A 27982-nucleotide genomic window follows, 5' to 3' on the forward strand; every position below is an offset into this window, starting at 1 on the left:
CCATATCTATAGTCATGAATTACTACTATCCTTATTTATTAATTGATATATTTCAACGCATCTACTATTATTTAACTTAGATTTAACATTATGAATTAATGCCTTGTGAATAAAACTATTATTGTTTAACCAACCACATTGTAATGAGACATTTTTTTATATATAACATTCTAATGGCACATGGTGTAAATTAAATAGCAGTGTTGTTAGGAATTCCCTTGCCAGTGAGTCCTCCTTGGTGAGTCTGATTTGAGGTGTTTGGATAAAGCAAAGTATAGGGAACCTTGGCCAGACCAGACCAGTTCTTCAATATTTCTGCATTCTGGTTTCTTTCTCTTATATTCTTCTCTATCTCCTTCAAATTTGTTCTGAAACGTTTAAAAGCCTCTATCACACATTCATCATCGCTCCATTCATTCATGGCTCTTTTCCCCAAATATACCTCATTTGTTGAATGCCTCAACATGATTTCTATGAGGGCTATACCAAGGGTGGTTTGAAACTGGTTACTTAGAGTTTTAAGGCTAGCCAAGTCACGATTCTCCACCAACTCTGAGAACTCCTGGGACCCTTCTTTAGGGTTCAATCTTCTGTTCATGGTGGGCCGATCAGGCATGTATCCGGCATAAGGGTATTGCCCATAATTAACTGCAGCATGAAGATCCGAGGTCACCCATATGATTGTTTTTATTTCTTTTTCAATTTCTTCCACGCTCTCCATGTTGTACCACCATGTTTCGTCCTTCTTGTCTACGTGACCAACATTTTTTATTTCGGCCCACCATGCTTGAAGCTCTATATCAGATTTCACTGCATCATCACTCTGGTAGTACAAGGACAGGTACTCTTTAACCCATGAAACTATTGCAAACCATATCTCCAAGGAGTTGTCTTTAGTGCCACTTTTTGGAAGATTTTTTCGGTGGATTTTTCCGGTCTAATTTCTCTAACATCTGGCAAGAATTCATTGAAATCACAAGCATGATGGGTAAATCCTGCACAATAGAAGTTCCCTAGGGGTTTTTCATGGTGTTGAATCTATATATATAGTAAAAAAACCAGTTTAAATAACACAAATCAAGATTTCACCTCAATTTGTTCCACCAGATTTTGGCACTGAAACTCCAAAAAGTCGCACTATAGACAACTCCTATCTCCAATCCACAGCATAAGGGTAGCCTTCGATCATCAACTTCATCCCGTAGGGTGTTGATGAGTCCATCACTGCCATATATATATCAGAATTCAAATGGATTGTTGGAAATATTAATCTCAACCACCATCTTAAACACATTGACAACCACCATACTTTCCCAGTCAACTTTTGCAGGTTGCAATTTTGTTTGCAGGCGAAAGGACTGAAGTTCTGAAAAGAAGTACAGCACCGACCATTCCGCAACACATCACATAGTTAAAGCACTTAATACATAGTTTGTAAAATGTATATTCAACCATTTACTCCGCAACTCTAATACATAGTGGGTAAAATGTATATTCAAACATTTACTACGCAACACTTAGTTGTAGTCCGCAACCTCTCCAAGTTCAGAAAAAACCCTCATTATGTATAATCGCCCATCTCTTGTCTTAATGATTTGTTGTGTCATGTATTAATGTTAAATTTGTATGTTGAGTTAAATATGAATGTAAAGATTCATTTGTATGAGTGAGCGAGAGAGAGGGTGAAAGTCTCTGAGGTAGTGAGGAGAAAATTGTGGAGCAATTTGTGGTGGGTGTGTGAAAACAACAGTCACTGTGTGTTACTCTGCAACCCATGGTGAAGTGTAAATCGTCATAAACCTTTTTTTTTACTTGGTGAATGAATATGAATTTATTTTCATGCATTAGAATTTAATCCTAAGTTTTATTGTGTTGCTTCAAGCTTTACTCTGTTTTACTCTATTTTGCAGTGAGTGAATTTTGTGCTTTATTAAGTCTCTGTGTAGTTGTGATATCCTTGCCGCAACTGAAGTTGACTTTGTCGCAACTGATTTCTGAGCAAGACTCCTCTCCTCTCCCCCTACAAATTTTTCTAACATGGTATCAAAGTAGGTTAAACTTTGTTAGTGTAAAAACAAGTGTTTTTATTAGCAATTGACAATTGCTTTGAGGGCAAAATTTTGAAGTGTATTTACCAGCAGGTAGAAAGTTTTTTTTACACTCGGAAATGGAAACATCAAGCACAAGCTTGAATAATCCTCAAATACCTCAATTTAATGGAAAAAATTATGATTATTGGGCTATTACAATGAAGGTCATGTTTTCTTCTCAAGACATTTGGGATTTGGTGGAGAATGGTTTTCAAGAACCAGCAGATGCAACAGCATACAATGCCTTGTCTCAAGCAGAAATGGATTTGTTGAGGGACAACAGGAAGAAGGATGAAAAAGCCCTCTTCTACATTTTTCAAGCAGTTCATGAAAGTATTTTCCCAAGGGCTGCAGCAGCAACGAAGTCCAAGCAAACACGGGACACCCTCCAGACAGCGTACCAAGGAATGGCAAAAGTGAAGACAACAAAACTGCAAATGTTGAGAAGAGATTTTGAAACACTTTGTATGAAAGAGTCTGAGAATGTAGACTCATTTTTTACACATGTAATTGGGTTGGTTACTCAAATCAGGTCTCATGGTGAGACACTTGAGGAAAGGAGAATAGTTGATAAAGTTTTGAGAAGTTTGCCAGCAAGGTTTGATGCCATTGTTGTGGCCATAGAAGAGCCAAATGATCTCTCACAGTTCTCAGTGGATGAACTTCATCCATCATTGATTTCTCATGAACATAGACTGAATAGAGCAACAATTTTGTCATTGGAGCATGCCTTCAAGACACAAGTTTCAATTGGTCAAGGTCGAGGTAGAGGACGACCATATGCTAGAGGAAGAGGAAGAAGCCCACACAAAGGTGGAAGAAGCATCCCTTCAAGCTCAAGTGGAAGAGGAAGCAATCAAAATCCAAGTCAAGGCCCAAGCCAAAATCAAGCACAAGGTCAAAGTTATGATAAATCTCAAGTCTAATGTCATTATTGTAAGAAGTATGGTCATTATGCAAATGAATGTAAAAAGAAGCAATATGAAATTAGTAAAAAACCAAGTGTAAATTTCACAAAAGAAAATCAGAACCATGATAGCATGTTTCTAGCTTGTAATGTAGCACAAGAAAGACAAGTGAGGTATGGTATCTAGATTCAAGGTGTAGCAACCACATGTCAGGGAACATAGAAATGTTTTCCAATCTAAATGAAAGTGTGAAATATAAAGTGACATTAGGGACTGATAACAAAGTCTCTGTCATGGGAAAAGGAAGAGTCAATATCGTAACAAAGAAGGGGGAGAAGAAATACATCTCAGATGCTTACTTTGTCCACGGTTTGAAGCATAACCTCATAAGCATTGGACAACTCATGCAAAATGGCTACAATGTCGTTTTAAAAAAATGATGAGTGCACAATTTTGGATAGGCCACCAAGCAAACGATTGGTTGCAAAGGTTCAGATGACAAACAATAGAGTGTTTCCCCTAAAGATAAGATCAGATTTGAAGGAAGAAGGTGCACAAGCACAACTATCAATGAACTCACAAGAGGATGAAAGAAAAGATGCAGTTGTCACACAAGTAAACTTTCAAGTAGAAGTTAAAGATGAAAATTGGTTATGGAATTTGAGATTTGGTCATCTCAACTTTGGAGGTTTGAATTTGCTGCATAGGAAAGGGATGGTGAATGGATTTCCACTTATAGAAAAATTGGACAGCCTATGTGAAGGATGTATCTTGGGCAAACAACATAGAGAGACATTTCCAGCAGGAAAGTCAATAAGGGCAAAGGCACCTTTGGAGATTGTCCACTCAGATTTATGTGGACCAATGCAGACACAATCAATTGGTGGCAGCCACTATTTATTGACCTTCATAGATGACTACACAAGGAAGACATGGGTCTATCTCCTAAAATAGAAAATTGAAGTGTTTGATTGCTTTCGTCAATACAAAGCTCTTGTTGAGAAGCAAAGTGGAAACTACCTCAAATTCTTGAGGGCAGACATAGGTGGTGAATATATCTCAAGTGATTCCTTTGATTTTGCAAGGAGCATGGAATTCACAAGCAATTTACAACAAGGTATACACCTCAGCAAAATGGCGCAGCAGAAAGGAAGAATAGGACCATTATGGAAATGGCAAGGAGTATGTTAAAGGAAAAGAATTTGCCAAATGTTTATTGGGCTGAAGTTGTCGCTTGTGCAACATATATTTTGAATAGATGTCCAACCAAAAGTGTCGAAAACATAGTTCCTGAAGAGGCATGGAGTGGAAGAAAGCATAGTGACACTCACATGAGATTCTTTGGTTGTGTGGCATATGCACATGTCCCAGATGAGTTAAGGAAGAAGTTGGACAAAAAGGGGGAGAAATGCATATTTTTTGGTTATAGTGATGAATCCAAGGCATACAAGCTCTACAATCCATCAACCAAGAAGGTCATAATAAACATAGATGTGCAGTTCATAGAAGAAGAAGCATGGGATGGAAGTTTAGAGAAGAAAGTCAATGTCAAAGCATGTATACCACGAGGACAAAGAGTAATTAACAGCAGCAAGTAATTCATCAACAATGACTCTCTCTACTCCTATTCAAGCGCAACAAATCAAGCAGCAAGAAACACCATTAACAAATAATAGGATAGCGTCGTGAAGTCAAGCCAGTGCTTCTCCAAGCACACCACAAAGAGAAACACAAAGTGACATATCAAGCCCATCTTCAGCAAGCACAAGAAGACCAAAATTCAGAAATTTAAATGAGATTTATGAACAAGATGAAGTTGATAGTAGCGCTGGTCTGAATTACTTATTTGCATCGTTTTGTCATGTAGATGACTGAATCCATTTTGAAGATGCAGTCAAAAAAGAAAAATGGGTTGTGGCAATGGAGAAATAAATAGAAGCAATAGAAAAGAATGACACATGGGAGTTAGTGAACCTTCCGCAAGGAAAACAAGTCATTGGAGTGAAGTGGGTCTATAAGACCAAGAGCAATGTCAACAGGAAGATTGAAAGGCATAAAGTAAGACTAGTTGTCAAAGGATACAAGCAGCAACATGGAAGAGATTATGCAGAGATGTTTGCGCGAGTCACAAGGATGGAGACAGTGCATATAGCTGTGGCGATTGCCACGCAACATAAATGGAAAGTGTATCAAATGGACGTGAAATCAACGTTCTTGAATGGAGTGCCGAAAGAGGAAGTGTATGTTGCACAACCCCCTGTTTATGAGGTAGAAGGAAAATAAGACAAAGTGTATCGATTGAGGAAAGCTATTTATAGACTGAAGGAAGCACCACATGCATGGTACAGTAGGATAGATGCCTACTTGTTAGACAATGGTTTTGACAAATGTGACGATGAGCCTACTCTCTACATCAAAGAGAGCGATGGTAAGATTCTTATTGTCGTCTTATATGTATATGATTTGATTTTTACAGGGAGTGATGATTTCCTCATCGTTGAATTCAAAAAAGTCATGAAGAATGAATTTGAAATGACTGACTTGGGGTTGTTAAGGTATTTTTTGGGCATAGAAGTGAAGCAAATAGAAAATGGCATTTTTATTTCTCAAGCAAAATATGTAGCAGACATTTTGGAGAGGTTTAATATGCAGAACAACAAGCCCGCACCAACTCCAACTATTGTGGGGTTAAAGTTGAGCAAAGAATATTCAGTAGTAATGTCAATTTGACATTATACAAAAGCATGATAGGCATCTTGATGTATTTGATTGCCACTAGGCCGGATATAATGTATGCAATGAGTTTGGTGTCAAGGTTCATGGAGACACCCAAGGAAAGACATTGGAAAGTAGCGAAAAGGATTGTAAGGTATGTCAATGGGACAAAACCGTATGGTATTTTGTACGCCGCAGCAGATGATTTCAGGCTAGTTGGTTACACTGAGAGTGATTGGCCAGGAAGTGTCGATGACAGAAAGAGAACATCGGGATATGTTTTTCATTTGGGTTCTGGAGCCGTTTCATGGGCCTCCAAGAAGAAACCAATAGTGTCATTGTCAACAACCGAATTTTAATATGTCGCTGCAATAGCAACAACGTGTCAGGCAGTTTGGATGAAAAGGATGTTGAGGTATCTTCGCCACGGCCAAGAAGGAACGACAACTATTTTCTGTGACAACATCTCAGAAATTGAATTGTCAAAGAATTATGTCTTTCACAAGAGGACCAAGGACATTAATGCTAAATATCATTTTATTAGAGAGTTGATTAACAATGATGAAATTGTGTTGCACCACTATAGGTCACAAGTCTAACAATTTGTTGATATTTTCAGAAATCCATTGGCACATGAAAATTTTGCTTGTCTCAAAGATTGTTTGGGAATTGTCAATGGTGGCAGTTGTTATTAAGGGGGAGTGTTCAAAATATTAATCTCAACCACCACCTTAAACACACTGACAACCATCATACTTGCCCAGTGAACTTTTGCAGGTTGCGATTTTGTTTGCAGGTGGAAGGACTGAAGTTCTGAAGTACAACGCTGACCATTCCGCAACACATCAGGTAGTTAAAGAACTTAATACATAGAAGTACAACGTCGACCATTTCGCAACACATCAGGTAGTTAAAGAACTTAATACATAGTTGGTAAAATGTATGTCCAAGCATTTACTGTGCAACTCTGAGTTGAAGTCTGCAACCTCTGCAAGTTCAGAAAAACCCTCATTTTGTATAATCGCCTATCCCGTATCTTAATGATTTTCTTTGTCATGTATTAATGTCAAATTTGTATGTTGAGATAAATATGAATGTAAAGAGTCATTTGTATGAGTGAGCGAGAGAGAGGGTGAAATTTTGTGAGGTAGGGAGGATAAAATCGTGGAGCAATTTGTGGTGGGTGGGTGAAAACAATAGTTAATGTGCTTTACTGTGTTACTTCACAATCCCCGGTGAAGTGTAAATCACTCTAAACCTTTGATTTTACTTGGTGAATGAGTCGCAGTCTCATATGAATGTATTTTCATGCATTAGAATTTAATCCTAGTTTTTATTGTGTTGCTCCAAGCTTTACTCTGTTTTAATTCTCTGTTTCACTAAGTCTATGTGTAGTTGTGATATCCTTGCCGCAACTGAAGTTGACTTTTCCGCAACAGATTTCTAAGCCAAACTCCTCTCCTCTGCCCCTGTAATTTTTTCTAACATGGATGACACAGATTGAGATTAGATTTTAGGCAGTATCAAGATTAGATTATGATTACCTCTTAAGGAGATCTATAGGCAACCCTTGTTCGTCAAACCTCCAATCATTGTACGCTACCGCAAACATCTCCATGCTATACTTTCCAAGAAATATTGTTGTTTCAAGAATGCCTCCACCATTTATAAGAATTTGGCGAGCCAGAGCATTGATGTTCATGGTGTCCCGAAAATGGGGGCTCAGTAGCTTATACATGGGATTCATCACACTCAGTTGTCTGTTGGTGGTGATGAAAATTGGGTCCATGACTGTGTGAGTCTTGAGCCTGAAAAAATCCCACCATCACTTAGTTGGGACCCTATATTATATAATGATATTGTAAATACCAAACCAATTCTACATGTATATTCCCAAATTCTGCATGATTTTACCAGTGACTGATAAGCTGATGGTAACGAGAATCATTAATGGCTACGTATCATTTGGCCATCTACCATAGAGCTCCTTGTGTGCCTTCCTTTGTTGGGGTAAGCACCTCCTGAACACTTTCACGACATTGATCTGAAGGGAGTAGGCTTAGATCGATTGCAATTGATCTTAATGTGCCATCATTCCTAAGGAAGAGAATTGTGCAAGAAGCATATATATTAGTGGTAGCCAAAGTGTTTATTCGGTTCACATAAGGCATGAAGACATCATGGTGGTCCAGAATGAACAACTTTTTGTCCTCCATACTATGAACATACATATCATATAAATTTATAAATACATATCTTTGTGAAGAAGAATCACAAAGCCATATAACCATATGCACAACAAATTAACACACAAAAATTAAACTGGTGGAACAGGCAGAGAGCCATCATGTGGTCTCTCATGCTTATGTAATTCATATTATTCAAAAAATTTAATAATACATTTAAATACATGAGTAAGTGGTCTTAAGATAGTGTGTCCATCTTAGACTTACTTGATTGAGACAATTTCTCAACTTGCACACTAATTTAGGAGAGCTAGTTGGAGAGAATATCTCATCCAAACTAGACTCCTTAGTTTCAGGAATTCTCATGATTTTATTTATTTAATTTAATAATTGGATTTATTATTGATTTTTAAGAAAGTGAGGCTAACATTCCCCCCCCAATGATAAGTCCAAAACGAACAAGGAACCATCTTCCAAGTTCTCAAGTTGATCCTCAAAAAGCATTTGCCTGAAAAACTACCAAAACTGGATGTTGAAGAAACTACAATATGAAGAGACCATGAGTCAGTTGCATGACTAATTCATCTCTGAATGTCGCTTGACAACTCCATCATGTGCCAAACCACAAAAGGATCCAACTGTCCTTTTCTTGAAAACAACATCCGGTGTCCATTGACACAATTTGATGAACTCCCACTTGCATATTTGCTAATGATGACCGCCCACTAGCTGATGAAGATGCCCACTAGCTACTTCGTTGATGTTGTCAAGACTTTCAGTCTGACAACCACTTGTCAATTTCATTAACATTTCCCCCCTTTGTCAGCTGAAAGGAGAGGCAATTGTCTCCAAAATATATCTGAACTCCCCCCTGTAGGTGGAGGAGTATTTCACTAATGTACTCCCCCATTCAACTGCATGAGAGTACTGTCTTCACTTGACTGTTGGCTGCAATATGTGTGAGTGAATCTGATTGTAAAACTTGTACAATATTCTGGTTATGGATGACCATTCCCAGGGATCAATCCATGAATAATTTATCTTCAATCTAGCTGACTATCATTGGTTGCAACATTTCTCTGATGTATGATTTGACTTGCCACAATGGCTACAAGGATGGAGATCAAAACATTGATTTTCCAAATGATCGGTTCTTTGACAATGAGAACATTTCGGTTTGTCTGCAACTTGAGTTTGTGTGCATTTCTATTTGTCTACAACTTCAGTTTGTGTGCATTGACGTTGGTCTGCAAGTTGCTGAGAACTTGCTGAGGTGATTTGTTCAAGTAATCCGGCACTGACAAACTGAATGGGCTTTGAATAATCAGGGATATGTAAGTTGTCGTTATCTTTGACATATCCTAAGCCGCATTGATTTCAATTACTTTGAATTTCTTCCCATGGCTTGATGATGGGTTTGGAAGAAAGTTGAACTGGAACAACTTCAACACTTGAAGCTGGTTGGATGAATGAAGTCGAATGATCAGCTATCTCTGGATTGGTCAAAGACTTGGAAGCAACACGCTTCTCTTGCAACTCATTTCTCTGCAGTTGTGACTCCAGTTGAAGGAACTCAATCGTTTCATGTGCATGTTGAATATGCACTTGAATGTCAGCAAGATTTGTTTTGTTGATGTTCACCATGTTGCCAACTGATGATAAAATAAACTTGGTAAGAATTTGGGACAGTTGAATGTGTGTCACCATGTTAGCTTGCTCACTTTGAATGCAGGCTTGCTGGTACCGTTGCTTATTGCTGATGCTGTAAACACTTGCTAGAGTTTTATAACTTGTTTGCTTGAACGCTTGATGTCACGCTCGCTTGATGACGATTTATTTGCTTGAATGTTTCATTAACACTTTGTTAATGCTTCAATCAAATTCACACTGGCTCATTTGTTATAGATGTCGTGCTTTGAACTTTCACACTTGATTTTGACACGCTCGCTTGCTTTGTTGTTTAAATGACACGCTCACTTGCTTGGTTGTTTGAATGGCATGCTCGCTTGCTTTGATTGGTTGAATGACACGCTCGCTTTAAACACTGGCTTGATTTGATGCTCAGTTGAACTTGCTTGATTGATTACTGACACTTGTGATTTCTTGAATGTACGCACTAAATGTGATGATTTAAAAAAGGAAGGGTGTCGAACACTGTCGAAAATGCACCCAAGAGACAAATGACAAGTTCAATATTGATGACTCAGTTGAAGACTTACTTGACTTAATGTATTCACCTTAACAATTCAAATTAGGGTGTCGGTTACAACCGAGAATGAACCCATACAATTCAGTGAAAAAATGTTTATCTGCAAGTGATACAAAAGTGTTATTGATGTCGTTAAGCTTGAAGTGATTGATTTGTAGCGTCCTTAACTTGATGGCGTGAATTAGCTGATGTGAAATGTTGTTGTAAAATATTACTTTTATCAAGGCAATGATGTGATGCTCTGTGCTTATGAACTTTATTTATTATGGGAGCTTTGATTTCAGGAGTTTGATCGATGACTTGTATATGTAAACTTTCTTATGTGCATATAGTTGTTTTGTTTAAGCATAATAAAGAGAGTGTTTTACAAATTCGACTCAAATCATGCAAGCACATTCACGACACAGAGTGTACCTATGATCCCCTTATTCAATTTCACGCAGATCTAAGACACGATCACCACAAAAAGATATGTTTTTATTAACCTTCAATATACATCATCATGACAATGTCTTCAGTGAGGTGTCTCAAGCACAAACTGAGAACTCCTTGGTGTCAAATTGTCTTCAAAAACTGACTCTAAAACAATGATAATGCCAAGCTCTAGCGTCAAAGTTAACTTTAATATTTGTTTTAGCTCTATTCAAAATTACCTTATTTCTCTAAAACACAAGATCCATACACCTTTTGAACTAATCTTTTTTTTATCCCACTCCTTATCTCTCCTAAAATTATCCACCACTTATCACTCCCAAAAAAATACAAATTAAAAAATCACCTTATCACTCCATTACAAAACACCCTTCTATTTTTAAATGCCACTTTAAAAAAAACATACATAATAAGTAGCCCACGAAGTCTTTCATAAAATTAATGAAGTTCCTTTTAAAAAGTGAATTAACTTTCATAAAATCGCCCCTTTTTTTTTAACGAATCTCTTTCTAAACGTCAAAACACTTTAAAAAGCCAAAATACACTTTAAATTTTTCATAAATTATACCTCTTCATTGGAGAAGAAGTTGAGTATGGCCGCATCTGAATTTTTAACGCATTTTGTTTGGAAAGTAGCTCTCTTCCACGCTAGCTCTCTTTCATGCTTTTTCTTCACGCTGGATCTCTTCCCGGCTTTCTTCACTCCACGACAGCCATTTTGAAGTATTTCTATAGACACATACATGATCCTTCCTCGCACTTTTACGTAATACAAACCCCTCAAAATATAAACAGTGACAGAAGGGTCTTCATGAATTGTTTGGTGAAGGTGCTGTTTAGGTGCTCTACTTAGTGGTTTCGGCCAAAACAGATCTTATCTTTGTTGGAGATCATATGAACAGCAAACAATAAAATATATACACAGAAATTAAAAACATGCACAGGGACACAAGAATTAACGTGGTTCACCCAACCAATCTGGGCTACATCCACACAACTAAGGCATCGGCAATCTTATTAATTAAATCAGGAGATTACAAAATGAAATCCTCCCAAAACTCTCACCCTCATAGCAAACAATCCGAATGGTTGCCTGTTATATAGAAAAGAGAATCTAAAAACCTCATTAACTCACTCACATCAAATATAGGAGGCATTAATCATCTCCCAACAACCTGGAGCTAATCTAGGAACTGAATTTCTATTGTTGTCACCTACAGAGATTTTTGCCTATTTTACTCCAAACAGAAAATCTCAACAATCTCCACCTTGACAACAATTAGCCTGATGCCCTATTATTATTATTTTATCTTTTCTGCAAGCCAAGAGAAGCCAAACACCAGCGTAGCTTCTCTAACAAAACTGGTTTCGTGAACATGTCTGCACAATTCTCCTTTGTATGCACCTTTTCAAGAGAGACTCCCCTTTCAGTGATAACCTGTCTTACAAAATGGTACTTAATTGGAATATGCTTTGATTTACTATGATAGGCCGGATTTTTAGCCAAATGTATTGCACTTTGACTATCACAAAGTAACCTGATGTTGTCCTGTAACCTACCAAACTCACCAAGCAAACCTTTCAACCAAACCGCCTCTTTTCAAGCATGCGAAGTAGCAATGTATTCTGCTTCAGTAGTGGATAAAGCAACAATGTTTTGTAGCTTTGACATCCAGCTAATAGCTCCACCTGCAAGAGTAAAGACATACCCTGAAGTTGACCTTCTCTTATCCAAATCACCTGCAAAATTAGAATCAACATATCCGCAAACAAATTCATTACTCTTATTGTAAGTAATACAATAACTACTTGTGCCTCTCAAATACCGAAGCACCCATTTTACTGCTGACTAGTGCTCTTTACCAGGATTTGCCATATACCTGCTGACAACCCCAACTACATGTGAAATATCTGGTCGCGTACAAACCATCGCATACATCAAACATCCTACTACATTGACATATGGAATTCGAGACATATAATCCTTTTCTTCATCTATATTAGGACATAAACTGGAAGAAAGCTTGAAATGGGAAGCTAAAGGGACTGACACAGGCTTCACATTATTCATACCAAACCTCAAAAGTATTTTCTCAACATACTTCTGTTGTGATAGCCACAGCTTACCATTACTCATGTCTCTAAAAATCTCCATGCCCAAAATCTGTCTTGCAGCTCCTAGATCTTTCATATCAAATGTCCTTGCCATTTGAGCCTTCAACCTGTTGATTTCTTCTATGCTTTTGCTTGCTAAAAGCATATCGTCAACATACAATACCAAGATAATGAATATGCCATTATTCAACTGTTTAAAATAAACACAATGATCATATTCACTTCTAACATATTTCTGACTCAACATGAAAGAATCAAACTTCTTATACCACTGCCGAGGCGACTGCTTTAGGCCATATAATGACTTCTTGAGCCTGCAGACAAATTTCTCATTGCGATGGTGAACAAACCCTTTCAGTTGTTCCATATATATTTCCTCATCTAAGTCACCATGTAGAAATGCAGTGTTAACATCTAACTGCTGCAACTCTAAATCAAGCAAAGCCACTAATGCTAACACAATTCTAATTGAAACAATTTTAACCACTGGTGAAAAAATCTCATGAAAGTCAATACCGGCTTTCTGAGAAAACCCTTTTGCAACCAGCCGTGCTTTGTACCTGTCTTCCGTACCCCGTTTCAGCTTGAAAACCCATTTACACCCCACAGTTTTCCTGCCTTTCGGAAGCTCAACCAGATCCCATGTACCATTCTTACTTAAGGCCATCATTTCGTCCTTCATGGCTGCTTTCCACTTGTCACTATTTGAACCTTCTACAGCTTCCTGATAACACAAAGGTTCATCATCATTAGCGATCAAAGCAACTGAAGTAACATGATCATCATACCTTCTCGGAGGGCGTTTGATCCTTGTAGACCTCCTTAAGAATGTTTCTGGTGCTTCCACAATTGGCTGTCTATCATCTGTAGGAACTTCTTCATGATCGCCATCTGAGACCTGTTCATGACCTCCATCTGAACCCTGTTCATAATCTGATTCTGAAACCTGTTCATGACTAGAATCTGAACTATGGTCGTTATGACTATCATTAGAAATGCTGTCAAACTGAATGTGCTGGAAATCAAATAAATCATCCTGTTTCAATCTACTATCTACATCTAACTGTACAAGAGAGGATTCATTAAACTTTACATATCTGTTGATGATGATTTTGCGGGTAGTAGGATCCCACAATCTATATCCCTTTGTTCCATCACCATACCCAACAAAGACATACCTTTTCAATTTCGGATCTAATTTAGTTCGCTGATGTTTAGGCACTAGAGCATATGCTTCACAACCAAACACTCTGAGTTTAGAATAGTCACAAGGATGTCCTTTCCATACCTCTTGCGGAACCTTGCAGCCTATCGCCGTTGATGGAGATCAGTTTATCACATAACAAGCTGTTGCCACTGCTTCCGTCCACAACTCCTTTTGCAACCCGGCGTTACTCAGCATACACCTTTCTCTCTCTAGAAGAGTCTTGTTCATGCGTTCAGCAACTCCATTCTGCTGAGGAGTATAAACCGTGGTCTTATGTCTCTCGATCCCTACATCCTTGCAATAGCTGTCAAACTCCTTGGAGGAAAACTCACCACCATTGTCAGTTCTTAAACATTTTATAGTTCTACCAGTGCTGTTTTCTACCAATGCTCTAAACTGCTTGAAAACTGTAAAAACATCAGACTTCCTTTTCAACATGTAGACCCACACTTTTCTATAAATGTCATCAATAAACGATACAAAATATGACGAGCCACCATATGACGCTGTAGGGGCTGGACCCCAAACATCTGAATGGATATAATCAAGTATGCCTTTACCAGTATGTTTGCCTGTTTTAAACTTTTCTTTACTTTGTTTACCAAACAGACAATGTTTACAGAAATCTAACTTTCCAGATCTTAGATTAGGAAGTAACTTGCGGTCAGCCAAAATTTTCAACCCTCGTTTGCTCATATGGGCCAACCTTTGATGCCATAGGCGAATGGAACTACTGTCCTGTTCAGACACCGACACATGATCTGACCCAGTTCTACCTTCTAATTGAAAAAGATTTCCTACCTTCTTAGCCTTCATCACTAGTAAAATACCTTTATAGATTTTCATAACTCCACCTTGAATTACAGTTTTATATCCATTCATATCCAGTGCTCCTAATGAAATTAGATTTTTTCTTAGATCTGGTACATGTCTCACATCAGTTAACAATTTGGTTGTACCATCTAACATTTGCAGTTGTATACTTCCTATTCCAACAACACTGCAAGTGACATCATTACCCATGTACACGACTCCATCATCAACTGATCTATATGTCTTAGACCAATCTTTATGAATACACATGTGGTTAGATGCCCCAGAATCTAACAACCAATGTTGATCATGTTTTGAAACATTAACAGACAATACCTCATCACTCATACCTGAACCAGATACTGAACCTGTATCTGTGGTGTTGGCTTCCTTCTTTTCTGTCGAAGAGCCTTCTTTAGCAGCCTGCTTTCGCTTCCAACAATCCTTTTTCAGATGTCCAGCCTTGCCACAATGCCAGCACTTCACCTTTGTCTTCTTTCCTTTGGACTTTGAACGAGAGTCGCTATGCTTGCCCCCGGAGTGTCTCTCTCTTGAGTGACCTCTGGCCATCATTACCTCTGACGTAGAGGTGTCTGCATTCGACCTCTTCCTTGTCTCCTTAGACAACAAGGCTCCAACAACATCGTCAAACTCAAGAATATCTGCTGTACTAAAGCTTATGAAAGTAACAAAGTGATCCCAGGATTCGGGTAATGAACACAATAGAGTTATTGCCTTATCCTCAGAATAAAATTTTACATCTAGACTGTCTAATTGTACCAGCAAGGTATTAAAAACATTCAGGTGATCAGTAATTGAGGTACCTTCTTTCATCCGCAAACCGTAAAGCTGCCATTTCAGGAGAATCCGATTTGTCAAGGATTTTGTCATATACAGCTTCTCCAACTTCGTCCACAAACCAGCTGCAGTCTTCTCTGACATGATGTTAAATAAAACATCATCAGCCAAACACAACCAAATTCCGCTCAAGGCTCTGCCATCCAATTCATTCCACTCATCATCTGTCACGGGGGAAGGCAGTTTGGACCTGCCCAACAATGCCTTTGCCATGCCCTACTGTACCAGCAGATCATGCATTTTTACCTTCCAGATCTCGAAATTATTTTTCCCATTAAACTTCTCGATTTCGAACCAGACACTTTGAGTTTTCGCCATTTGTATCAACAAAAAACACAATAATCTCCAATATCCAACTTTAAATACCAGCAATAAAAAAAACTGCCTATGCCTTTCTGCCTTTGCCTTTAAAAAAAAACTGCCCTTTGCACTTATATTACTTTGAGGTCTTTATTGATTTAGAATTTGGTTGATTTTTTGTTTTAAAAGTCGCAATGCATGAAACTTCCATTTATACCAAATTCAACTCAAAATATCAAATGCAAAAAATCCGAATTTCCATATACAGCTTTACGTTATTGCACAAGGAATTCTCAATGCATTTAATGTGAAAGCCGATTGGAGCAGGGGAAACACTATAATCAGATATACTTGATATGCCACGCCTTATAGTAACTTTTCAAAACACAGACCATTTATAACCAGCGCGCAATTACTCGAACCATTATAATCAATTTATAAACGCAGACAATTTATAATCATTTGAAACCCCCACGCAACAATTACTCGAACCATCACATATAACTACGCTGTTTTTTTAGAAATATATTCACGCTGTTTTAAAAAAAAAAACATATCCACGCTGTTGGAAATACATACCCACGCAGGTTATATATCCACTCCACGCAGCACCAATATCTATCCGATGTCAACCGACTCCTCTGTCAGGCAGCGCCAATAACCAGCGCCTCGATCATCGAGAAGCAGATCTCAACGCACTAGGTAATACACCGCACAGCGCAGCACCTCCTTTCGTTTATCGAACAGCACAGCACCTCCTTTGGTTTATCGAACAGCGCAGCACCTTTATACGCAGGCAGCACCGTTATACTGGTTATACGCAGCAAGGTTTCAGCTATACGCAGCAAGCATAAACAGCGAAGACGCAGTGCAATAAGGTAATACGCCAATACACCAGCGCTAATCCACAGTAGTTGCATAGGACAGCAGTGCGCACCATGCACCAGCAACCTCTAACACGCCCTTGCGCTCCACCTCCAACATGTGCTCCACCTCCAACTGCTCTGATACCACTTGTTGGAGATCATATGAACAGCAAACAATAAAATATATACACAACAATTAAAAACATGCACAGAGACACAAGAATTAACGTGGTTCACCCAACCAATCTGGGCTACGTCCACACAACTAAGGCATCGGCAATCTTATTAATTAAATCAGGAGATTACAAAATGAAATCCTCCCAAAACTCTCACCCTCATAGCAAACAATCCGAATGGTTGCCTGTTATATAGCAAAGAGAATCTAACAACCTCATTAACTCACTCACATCAAATATAGGAGGCATTAATCATCTCCCAACAACCTGGAGCTAATCTAGGAACTGAATTTCTATTGTTGTCACCTACAGAGATTTTTGCCTATTTTACTCCAAACAGAAAATCTCAACAATCTCCACCTTGACAACAATTAGCCTGATGCCCTGTTATTATTATTTTATCTTTTCTGCAAGCCAAGAGAAGCCAAACACCAGCGTAGCTTCTCTAACAAAATTGGTTTCGTGAACATGTCTGCACAATTCTCCTTTGTATGCACCTTTTCAAGAGAGACTCCCCTTTCAGTGATAACCTGTCTTACAAAATGGTACTTAATTGGAATATGCTTTGATTTACTATGATAGGCCGGATTCTTAGCCAAATGTATTACACTTTGACTATCACAAAGTAACCTGATGTTGTCCTGTAACCTACCAAACTCACCAAGCAAACCTTTCAACCAAACCGCCTCTTTTCAAGCATGCGAAGTAGCAATGTATTCTGCTTCAGTAGTGGATAAAGCAACAATGTTTTGTAGCTTTGACATCCAGCTAATAGCTCCACCTGCAAGAGTAAAGACATACCCTGAAGTTGACCTTCTCTTATCCAAATCACTTGCAAAATCAGAATCAACATATCCGCAAACAAATTCATTACTCTTATTGTAAGTAATACAATAACTACTTGTGCCTCTCAAATACCGAAGCACCCATTTTACTGCTGACCAGTGCTCTTTACCAGGATTTGCCATATACCTACTGACAACCCCAACTACATGTGAAATATCTGGTCGCGTACAAACCATCGCATACATCAAAAATCCTGCTACATTGACATATGGAATTCGAGACATATAATCCTTTTCTTCATCTATATTAGGACATAAACTGGAAGAAAGCTTGAAATGGGAAGCTAAAGGGACTGACACAGGCTTCACATTATTCATACCAAACCTCAAAAGTATTTTCTCAACATACTTCTGTTGTGATAGCCACAGCTTACCATTACTCCTGTCTCTGAAAATCTCCATGCCCAAAATCTGTCTTGCAGCTCCTAGATCTTTCATATCAAATGTCCTTGCCATTTGAGCCTTCAACCTGTTGATTTCTTCTATGCTTTTGCTTGCTAAAAGCATATCGTCAACATACAATACCAAGATAATGAATATGCCATTATTCAACTGTTTAAAATAAACACAATGATCATATTCACTTCTAACATATTTCTGACTCAACATGAAAGAATCAAACTTCTTATACCACTGCCGAGGCGACTGCTTTAGGCCATATAATGACTTCATGAGCCTGCAGACAAATTTCTCATTGCGATGGTGAACAAACCCTTCTGGTTGTTCCATATATATTTCCTCATCTAAGTCACCATGTAGAAATGCAGTCTTAACATCTAACTGCTGCAACTCTAAATCAAGCAAAGCCACTAATGCTAACACAATTCTAATTGAAACAATTTTAACCACTGGTGAAAAAATCTCATGAAAGTCAATACCGGCTTTCTGAGAAAACCCTTTTGCAACCAGCCGTGCTTTGTACCTGTCTTCCGTACCCCGTTTCAGCTTGAAAACCCATTTACACCCCACAGTTTTCCTGCCTTTCGGAAGCTCAACCAGATCCCATGTACCATTCTTACTTAAGGCCATCATTTCGTCCTTCATGGCTGCTTTCCACTTGTCACTATTTGAACCTTCTACAGCTTCCTGATAACACAAAGGTTCATCATCATTAGCGATCAAAGCAACTGAAGTAACATGATCATCATACCTTCTCGGAGGGCGTTTGATCCTTGTAGACCTCCTTAAGAATGTTTCTGGTGCTTCCACAATTGGCTGTCTATCATCTGTAGGAACTTCTTCATGATCGCCATCTGAGACCTGTTCATGACCTCCATCTGAACCCTGTTCATAATCTGATTCTGAAACCTGTTCATGACTAGAATCTGAACTATGGTCGTTATGACTATCATTAGAAATGTTGTCAAACTGAATGTGCTGGAAATCAAATACATCATCTTGTTTCAATCTACTATCTACACCTAACTGTACAAGAGAGGATTCATTAAACTTTACATATCTGTTGATGATGATTTTGCGGGTAGTAGGATCCCACAATCTATATCCCTTTGTTCCATCACCATACCCAACAAAGACATACCTTTTCGATTTCGGATCTAATTTAGTTCGCTGATGTTTAGGCACTAGAGCATATGCTTCACAACCAAACACTCTGAGTTTAGAATAGTCACAAGGATGTCCTTTCCATACCTCTTGCGGAACCTTGCAGCCTATCGCCGTTGATGGAGATCAGTTTATCACATAACAAGCTGTTGCCACTGCTTCCATCCACAACTCCTTTTGCAACCCGGCGTTACTCAGCATACACCTTGCTCTCTCTAGATAAGTCCTGTTCATGCGTTCAGCAACTCCATTCTGCTGAGGAGTATAAACCGTGGTCTTATGTCTCTCGATCCCTGCATCCTTGCAATAGCTGTCAAACTCCTTGGAGGAAAACTCACCACCATTGTCAGTTCTTAAACATTTTATAGTTCTACCAGTGTTGTTTTCTACTAATGCTCTAAACTGCTTGAAAACTGTAAAAACATCAGACTTCCTTTTCAACATGTAGACCCACACTTTTCTAGAAAAGTCATCAATAAACGATACAAAATATGACGAGCCACCATATGACGCTGTAGGGGCTGGACCCCAAACATCTGAATGGATATAATCAAGTATGCCTTTACTAGTATGTTTGCCTGTTCTAAACTTTTCTTTACTTTGTTTACCAAACAGACAATGTTTACAGAAATCTAACTTTCCAGATCTTAGATTAGGAAGTAACTTGCGGTCAGCCAAAATTTCCAACCCTCGTTTGCTCATATGGCCCAACCTTTGATGCCATAGGCGAATGGAACTACTGTCCTGTTTAGACACTGACACATGATCTGACCCAGTTCTACCTTCTAATTGAAAAAGATTTCCTACCTTCTTAGCCTTCATCACTAGTAAAATACCTTTATAGATTTTCATAACTCCACCTTGAATTACAGTTTTATATCCATTCATATCCAGTGCTCCTAATGAAATTAGATTTTTTCTTAGATCTGGTACATGTCTCACATCAGTTAACAATTTGGTTGTACCATCTAACATTTGCAGTTGTATACTTCCTATTCCAACAACACTGCAAGTGACATCATTACCCATGTACACGACTCCATCATCAACTGATCTATATGTCTTAAACCAATCTTTATGAATACACATGTGGTTAGATGCCCCGGAATCTAACAACCAATGTTGATCATGTTTTGAAACATTAACAGACAATACCTCATCACTCATACCTGAACCAGATACTGAACCTGTATCTGTGGTGTTGGCTTCCTTCTTTTCTGTCGAAGAGCCTTCTTTAGCAGCCTGCTTTCGCTTCCAACAATCCTTTTTCAGATGTCCAGCCTTGCCACAATGCCATCACTTCACCTTTGTCTTCTTTCCTTTGGACTTTGAACGAGAGTCGCTATGCTTGCCCCCGGAGTGTCTCTCTCTTGAGCGACCTCTGGCCATCATTACCTCTGACGTAGAGGTGTCTGCATTCGACCTCTTCCTTGTCTCCTTAGACAACAAGGCTCCAACAACATCGTCAAACTCAAGAATATCTGCTGTACTAAAGCTTATGGAAGTAACAAAGTGATCCCAGGATTCGGGTAATGAACACAATAGAGTTATTGCCTTATCCTCAGAATCAAATTTTACATCTAGACTGTCTAATTGTACCAGCAAGGTATTAAAAACATTCAGGTGATCAGTAATTGAGGTACCTTCTTTCATCCGCAAACCGTAAAGTTGTCGTTTCAGGAGAATCCGATTTGTCAAGGATTTTGTCATATACAGCTTCTCCAACTTCGTCCACAAACCAGCTGCAGTCTTCTCTGACACGATGTTAAATAAAACATCATCAGCCAAACACAACCAAATTCCGCTCAAGGCTCTGCCATCCAATTCATTCCACTCATCATCTGTCACGGGGGAAGGCAGTTTGGACCTGCCCAACAATGCCTTTGCCATGCCCTACTGTACCAGCAGATCATGCATTTTTACCTTCCAGATCTCGAAATTATTTTTCCCATTAAACTTCTCGATTTCGAACCGGACACTTCGAGTTTTCGCCATTTGTATCAACAAAAAACACAATAATCTCCAATATCCAACTTTAAATACCAGCAATAAAAAAAACTACCTATGCCTTTCTGCCTTTGCCTTTAAAAAAAAACTGCCCTTTGCACTTATATTACTTTGATGTCTTTATTGATTTAGAATTTGGTTGATTTTTTGTTTTAAAAGTCGCAATGCATGAAACTTCCATTTATACCAAATTCAACTCAAAATATAAAGTGCAAAAACTCCGAATTTCCATATACAGCTTTACGTTATTGCACAAGGAAGTCTCAATGCATTTAATGGGAAAGCCGATTGGAGCAGGGGAAACACTATAATCAGATATACCTGATATGCCACGCCTTATAGTAACTTTTCAAAACACAGACCATTTATAACCAGCGCGCAATTACTCGAACCATTATAATCAATTTATAAACGCAGACAATTTATAATCATTTGAAACCCCCACGCAACAATTACTCGAACCATCACATATAACTACGCTGTTTTTTTAGAAATATATTCACGCTGTTTTAAAAAAAAAAACATATCCACGCTGTTGGAAATACATACCCACGCAGGTTATATATCCACTCCACGCAGCACCAATATCTATCCGATGTCAACCGACTCCTCTGTCAGGCAGCGCCAATAACCAGCGCCTCGATCATCGAGAAGCAGATCTCAACGCACTAGGTAATACACGGCACAGCGCAGCACCTTTATACGCAGGCAACACCGTTATAATGGTTATACGCAGCAAGGTTTCAACTATACGCAGCAAGCATAAACAGCGAACACGCAGTGCAATAAGGTAATACGCCAATACACCAGCGCTAATCCACAGTAGTTGCATAGGACAGCAGTGCGCACCATGCACCAGCAACCTCTAACACGCCCTTGCGCTCCACCTCCAACTGCTCTGATACCAATTGTTGGAGATCATATGAACAGCAAACAATAAAATATATACACAGCAATTAAAAACATGCACAGGGACACAAGAATTAACGTGGTTCACCCAACCAATCTGGGCTATGTCCACACAACTAAGGCATCGGCAATCTTATTAATTAAATCGGGAGATTACAAAATGAAATCCTCCCAAAACTCTCACCCTCATAGCAAACAATCCGAATGGTTGCCTGTTATATAGCAAAGAGAATCTAACAACCTCATTAACTCACTCACATCAAATATAGGAGGCATTAATCATCTCCCAACAACCTGGAGCTAATCTAGGAACTGAATTTCTATTGTTGTCACCTACAAAGATTTTTGCCTATTTTACTCCAAACAGAAAATCTCAACAATCTTGGTAGGAATTGGCCAACTTCAGTTTGAGGTCTTTGAGTACCGGATGGCACATGAATATGGAGTCGAAACCAACCATGAACCACTTGGATTTAGTGTTTCTAGATGGGTTGCAGGAGGTTGGCTAGCACTAGAGAAGGCTGGAAAATTGTATAACTGTATTACAGTAAAAGACATGTGGGAGCGACCTGTGCTTTTATTTCGCAATGAGCGGAATGTGTCTCAGTTGATGACAGAGAAGTTACTGCTTTATGGGGGAGCCATTCAAATTTCCAATCCTCTCCTTGTCGGTCTAACTCTCAGGACAAAAATGGAGATGAAACCGAATACAAAACATCCCAAAATAAATGAATATACAACTTCACTTTAAAAAAAAAAGGAGGTAGAAGACCTCTTCAATAAGCCGAAGTCCAAATTCGATGGGGCTGTCATAAAAAATTCCAAATTTGAGGGGGCTTTCCAATAGGAATTTGTACAACCACGACAAATCCTTCCTAGCAAAAAAATATCTTGCCACAACCGCCTTAAAGTATTCTCGTTTTGTTAGGATCCTGTCATATAAAAAGAAATCTGGTGCGTAGTAATTAAATGTTTCAAGTTATCCTTACATTTCATGACGAAAAACTGGTCCGTAGTTCTCAACAATTCACAACGTCCCTCTGCATACCAAATTCATCCCTCTTCCAGTAACACTGTGTCAGTCCCAACCCCTATTATGCACAGCTCCACGAGAGCCATAATAGGGAATAATAGGGAATTCACATAGCTCAAGCAATCCAGCGATTTGGGTGTCACATCCAGCGAATCCAACACAAGCACAATGACACAAAGATCACATTCGCTCCGCTCTAATACCACATGAAGAAGAATCACAAAGCCATATAATCATATGCACAACAAATTAACACACAAAAATTAAACTTGTGGAACAGGCATAGAGCCATCATGTGGTTTCTCATGCTTATGTAATTCATATTATTCAAAAAATTTAATAATACATTTAAATACATGAGTAAGTGGTCTTAAGATAATGCGTCTATCTTAGACTCACTTGGTTGAGACAATTTCTCAACTTACACACTAATTTAGGAGAGCTAGTTGGAGAGAATCTCTCATCCAAACTAGATTCCTTAGTTTGAGGAATTCTCATGATTTTATTTATTTAATTTAATAATTGGATTTATTATTGATTTTTAAGAGAGTGAGGCTAACACTGTGAAAGGGATCCAAAATCTTGAATATAGGATTTTTAATAATTTAATATACATCTGGGCATAGATAAGAGACATATCATATTAATTTATAAACACATTTTTTTAAAAGGGAGACATGTCATATTAATGTTTTGTAAAATTAATCATGGTCAACTATGGCCTGACGTTGCATTGTGACAAACATTGGCTCAATATGAAAACCAACCATGGTTCAATGTCGAATTGTGACAAAGATTGTCTTGATATGAAAATCAATCATGCTTAAGCATGGTCCAATGTCACATTGTGACATTGATTGTCTCAATATGAAAATCATCCATGGTCAACCATGGTCAACCATGTTTTTTTTAGGGTTTATACTTATCTTAGGTTTATATACCTTGGGTTTATAATATAATCCCTTGAGTTTTATATTATTCCCTTGGGTTCATAATCCTTTGGTGTTTTAGTATTAATCCCTTGGGTTTATTATTTTCTTAGGTTTATAATATCAAACACTTGGATTTATTAATCTAAGGGTTCAACCATGGTTTAGCATGGTCCGACGTTGCATTGTGACATAGATTGTCTCAATATGAAAATCAATCATACTCAACCATGGTCAATCATGATTAATCATAATCAATATGAAAATCAACTTTGGTCAATCATGGTCACATTCTGACAAACATTGTCTTAATATGAAAATCAACCATGGTTCAATATCACATTGTGACAAATATTGTCTCGATATGAAAATCAATGATGTTCAAACATGGTCCAGCGTTGCATTGTGACATTAAGTGTCTCAATATGAAAAACAACCATGGTCAACCATGTTTATTTTAGGGTCAATCATGCTCAACCATGGTGCAACGTCACATTATGACAAAGATTGTCCTAATATGAAAATCAACCTTTGTCAACCATGGTCCAATGTCGCATTGTGACAAACATTGTCTCGATATGAAAATCAATCACGGACACCCATGGTCCAATGTTGCATTGTGACAAGGGTTGTCTCTATGAAATCAATTATGGTCAACATTGTTTATTTTAGGGTTATAATATTTATCATAGGGTTTATATACCTTGGGTTTATAATATTAATCCCTTGGGTTTAATATTATTCCCATGATTTCATAATCAGTTGGGTTTTAGTATTAGTCTCTTAGGTTTATTATTTCCTTGGGTTTCTTAATGTATTCCTAGGGTTTAATATTATTCCCTTGGGTTTAACATTATTTCTTTGGGTTTTTAGTATTAATACTATGGGTTATAATATCAATCATTGTCAACCATGGTCCGACGTTACATTGTGACAAACATTGTCTCAATATGAAAACTAACCATGGTCAATCATGGTTCAACGTCGCATTGTGACAAATATTGTCTCAATATGAGAATCAATCATGCTTAAGGATAGTCCAATGTCGCATTGTGACATTGATTGTCTCAATATGAAAAGCATCCATGTCAACCATGGTCAACCATATTTATTTTAGGTTCTATAATATTTATCTTGGCTTTTATATACCTTGGGTTTATAATATTAATCTCTTGGGTTTAATATTATTCCAATGGGTTCATAATCCCTTTGAGTTTTAGTATTAATCCCCTAGGTTTATTATTCTCTTGGGTTAATATTATCGCCTTGGGTTTATAATCCCTTGGGGTTATAGTATTAAATCCAAGGGATTGATATTATAAACCCAGGGGTTAATATTAGAACCACAAGGTATTATAAACCCAAGGGACTAATATTATAAATCCAAAGTATATAAACCCTTAGATGACCATGATTTATATCAAAGCTAAAAGATTAATATTATAAACTTATGAATAATATTATACTCTAGGAATATGAATCTTTAGATTAATATACCCAAGGGATTGATATTATTATCCCTTGAGTTTATAATTTTAAATAACATTTAATATTAAATAATATTTATTATATAGAAATAATAATTATTAATTATAATGATCTAACAATATTTTTGTTGTAATAGCTTTTTTGTATTATTATTTCTATTGTTATATATTTATTAAAGATAAATACAAATCAAATTTTAAGATATATCAACTACATTAATATTTTTAATGTAATTGTGCCAATTTTATATACATATACCCATAAATAAAAAAACATCATAATAATTTATAATTACAAAAATACTAGAGATATCATATTAAATTATAAATACAAAGGGGATCACGAACTTGGAATATAAGATTTTTAATAATTTAATACAAATCTTTCCGTCGATAAGAGATACGGTTTTTGAATTGGAGTTTGACTTAAATAATTCTTAGATCGAGCTCTTTCACTCGATAAGAGAAATAGTTTTTTAATTGAAGTTTGATCTAAATCATTTTTATTTATTATTATTTATTCATAATTTAATTTTTGTTAGTAAATTTTATATAGTTAACTTTATTCATGCTGGTTATGGGATATCGACTTAATTGAAGTTCGAATTAAATAATTTTTATTTATTTATAATTTTTTTATTTATTAATAATTTGCTTTTTATTAGCCTATATTTTATTAGTCATAAAATTAATTTATTGTAGTTGTGGTTTATTGATTTATTGTTTTTATTGGAAAATTATGATATAAAATAATAGGGTTGAAAAATGTTAATTCCTAAACGAATATGTATACTTTATTTTATTTTTAGCACGTATTTTTAATTATTAGGGCTACACAATTGTCTAAAGAGTTTCATTTATGAGAAGTGAACTTGGAAAACAGATATATTAGGATTGTTACATTTTGTTGTATTTGGTGTAGTTAAAAAAAAATTATATTCATAATTTTTATTTTGTAATATTCATAGATGATACAATTAAGAAGATTTGGCCTATCTCATGAAAAGAAAAGGTGAGGTGTTTGAGATATTTTTAAAAAATCATGTTGTCCATGATAGCGAGACTAACATACTCTTGAATTATTTGAGAGACTAACTGTTGAATTGTTTGAGAAAAAATAATGGTGGATAGCATTGAGAGTAACATATTGCTGAATTGTTTGAGGACAAATAATGCTGAAGAGTATTGTTCCATCCAATGACTTTAACCATTATTTTAATAGGTTCTAGATAAAGCATGAGAAGATGATACTCCTCAAAGGAATGGTACTCTGGAAATGATGAATTACATTATCATGGAGATGGTGAAAAGTATTTCAAATTTAAGAATGGAAAAACATTTTTGGGTAGAAGCAGTAAGGAAATAGCAGGGTGGTCCTCATCATCACCTAGTATAGCTTTGGATGGTGGCATTCAAGAGAAAGATTGGTATAAACTATTTTGATCTGAAACATTTATGCATAATCCTAAAGAACATAGGACCAAGTTAATCTCTATAAATAAAGCTTAAAATAAGGATTTCTAAAGTATTTAGGGTATATTAGGTTCAAGCATAGAGTCAATTTAGATTTTGTCCATGATATTCTCAATTGATTGTAAATTATCACTTAAATCATTATAAAACATGGTAAAAAGAAAAAATACTTTAAAAATATTTACAGGATACAAAATTGATAATATATAAATTGTTTTCTTTGTGATTTATCAATTTGATAAGAGAAGTCGTAAATTGTTTTCTTTGTGATTTATCAATTTGATAAGTGAAGTTGTTAGGAATCTGTTTTAGGAAAAAATAGATTAATTTATATATTAAACAAAACCATGAATTAGCCCCAAACTTAACCAAATTATCTAAACCACCAAACCATTAATGAAAGATTGCATAGAACACTACATACTGATCATATATATATATTACCCGATTAGAGAAAAGGATACGGCCTGTATTGTCTGTAGAGGCGGGATAAACCCATGAGTTGCAATCGAAATGAACGTTGCCATGATGGGGAACTTCAAGCGTGAGTGAGTTGAGGAAGAACTCATCATGATGCGAATTACCGGCTATACGTAGTCTGGCCGGTAACGAGTCTTTCAGGCCTAGAAATCCAGTTTTGTAGAAGCGCTTTCTCGCCAAACTTACCACATCCACTGCCTTCAGATGAATTTTCGAAACAGTTTACATATTAAATTACAAACAATTGGGTGAATCTGCAAAATTAACCAAAAAAAAAAATGGAAAAAAGAAGATGGAAAAAACAGCTCGAGGAAAGCAGCACCCACTGGAATCGATTTCAGATGCGCTGACAAGTTGGAATGAAACTCCCTTTCCAATCAT

The 27982-nt window shown here is 37.1% G+C and overlaps 1 pseudogene; it reads right to left on the reverse strand.

Moving 5' to 3' along the window:
• Window positions 1–190: 190 nt before the first annotated feature.
• LOC149153666 (linoleate 9S-lipoxygenase 1 pseudogene) lies at window positions 191–27982 on the reverse strand (annotated as a pseudogene).

The sequence above is a fragment of the Pinus tabuliformis genome, chromosome 9 (assembly GCF_031772625.1).
Source record: "Pinus tabuliformis cultivar Carrire ecotype Pingquan chromosome 9, CPIR1, whole genome shotgun sequence".
NCBI classification, from domain to species: Eukaryota; Viridiplantae; Streptophyta; class Pinopsida; order Pinales; family Pinaceae; genus Pinus; species Pinus tabuliformis.